The sequence below is a fragment of the Capricornis sumatraensis genome, chromosome 10 (genome assembly GCF_032405125.1).
Source record: "Capricornis sumatraensis isolate serow.1 chromosome 10, serow.2, whole genome shotgun sequence".
Classification (NCBI taxonomy): Eukaryota; Metazoa; Chordata; class Mammalia; order Artiodactyla; family Bovidae; genus Capricornis; species Capricornis sumatraensis.
In genome coordinates this window covers 105,948,294-105,950,666 of record NC_091078.1, presented here as the reverse complement: position 1 = coordinate 105,950,666, position 2,373 = coordinate 105,948,294, and positions in this window count along the sequence as shown.

Below are 2,373 nucleotides of genomic sequence, written 5' to 3'. Positions count from 1 at the left end.
CATACTGCTACAGTTTAAAAAATGGAAACAGGTGAGTGTTCGTGAACAGACAAAGGGGTAAACAAGATATGGCCTGTCCATACAAAGGAATGTTATTCGGCCGTAAAAAGGGACGAAGTACTGATACACGCTACAACACAGATGGACGCTGAAAACACACCAAGGGAAAGAAGCCAGACCCTGAAAACCGCATATTGTGCGATTCCATTCATATGAAATGTCCAGAATAGGTGGACTTTTGGGCCAACTCAGAAGCTGTGATTATGGATTCAACAGATTATTCACTATTGGAAAAGAAGGAAACGCTGACACATGGGACAACGTGGATAAACAGTGAGGATCCTGTGCCAAGTGAGATACTGGCAGCCCCTCTCCCCTCCCTGGAGGTCGGGGTGGAAAACTGAAAGTTCACCCCTCCGGTCATGAGGTGGCCTGCCCACCAGTAAGAAATAGGCAGCTCCTGTCCAGGAATAAACAACAAACACACTCGGCCTTGCCCCTGCTGGACCCCAGAGACTGGTGGCATGTGTGTGAGCTAAGTCACTAAGTCGTGTTTGACTCTTCGTGACCCCATGGACTGTAGCCCGCCAGGCACCTCTGTCCATGGAATTCTCCAAGCAAGAGTACTGGAGTGGGTTGCCATTTCCTCTTCCAGGGGACCTTCCTGACCCAGGGATCGAACCCATGTCTCTTCTGGCTCCTGCACTGACAGGCAGCTTCTTTATCACGCGCGCCCTGGTTAGCCCCAGAGGCTGGTAGGGACTGTGGCAAGTTGGATAAAACAAGCCCAGGCCCCAGGGCCTCCAGGTGATGACTGGGCAGGGATGGTGAGCACACGCTGTCACCTAAACTCAACTTTTACGTAACTCAAAATCTGGATTTTTTTTTTAAGTGGAATTTCCCAATAACTAAAAATTGGTGACAAAGTCAAATTTTAAAGGTGTGGGGGGCAAATAAAACACAACCCCAAGTCAAGTCTGGCCCCAGACCCAGGATAGGGGTCCCCTCTGGAAAGCCCAGGGCAACAGCACGGAGCCCTCCTGCCCTGGCTTGGGCTGGCTGGCGGGGAAAGACTGTCCCCGGGCAGTTCTAGGTGCCAGGGAGCAGAGGCCACCAGGAAGGGCCCTGAGGCTTCCGCAGTCCTCAAGGCAGCCAGGCCCACCCCCACCAGGGCCAGCTGGTTCCTATCTTCATCGTTTCGATGAACACATTGCTGAGTGAACGATGCTCCCCTGCTTTCTTACAGAAGGCTGGCAGAAGGTGGATGCAGGTTGTGGGCAGTGGAATCTAAGCTAGTGGTTTTCAGTGCCTTCCTAACTGTGGTAAGAGGCCAGAACCCGGGTTCATAAACAACTTCTCTGGAAATATCTGACTACCAAGGGCCTGCCGCGCCAGTTCTCCCGGAGCACAGAGAGACACGTCCTGACCTTCGCCCTGAACGCTGCGGGTGTGCTGAAGGTCAGTGTCTGGAGTGGCGGGGGACTCAGTCACTGCAGAGCCGGGGGGGGGGGGGGGGGACGGCGGGGCACGCTTTCTTTGGCACCTCCACAGCTACTGAGTCTGTGGTCGGCTGTTCCGCCGCCCTCCTGGGCCCAGTAGTGGTGCCGGCCATCCCTTCTCCCTGCTGGCAGCAGAGACGGGGGGCAGCATGCCCACTGGTGGGCTCAGTGAGAGCCCAGGGAGGGTCTGGAGACCTCAAACGTGGCCACAAGCCTCCTGAGACCCTCCCGAGGCTGGCCGAGCCCTGGCCGTCCTGAAGGACTCAGGGTGCTGGGCAGAAAGGATGACAGAAGGTCCTGGTCTTCAAACTGAACACACATTTGTTTCCCCCGAGAAACAGGGAATGTTTGTGCAGAAACACACAACAGGGTGACCTTCAAGCACACTTGTATCAACAAGTATCACTTACTCTCCTGACTTCAAGTAACTCAAAACTTGGGTTTGCTTTTTTAAGTGAAATTTCCCAATTTCTAAAAAATTGGTGACAAAGTCAAAAAGTTTTGAGGGGGGTGGCCAAAAAAATCTTCAACCCCAGGACTGTGGCCCCAGACTCCAGGATAGGGGACCCCTCTGGAAAGCCCATGGTGAGAGAGTGGAGCCCTCCTCCACATCCGGACCCCACGCGCGCCACGTGCAACAGAAGCCTGCGAGGATGGCTTGAGCAGGTGAGGACCAAGGAAAGGAGCCCCCCAGGCCTGGCATAGCAGCACCCAGCGCTGCCAGGAGCCCAGGCACCTCTGCCTTTCCAGAAGCCACCAGGCATTCAGTGATCCCCTCATGGCCACAGCAGAGCTGCTGTGCTTCCAGGCATCACACCTGAGATTCCGGCAGAAAGAAGGGGGACAACGAAACGGGACACCACCGCATCAGCCC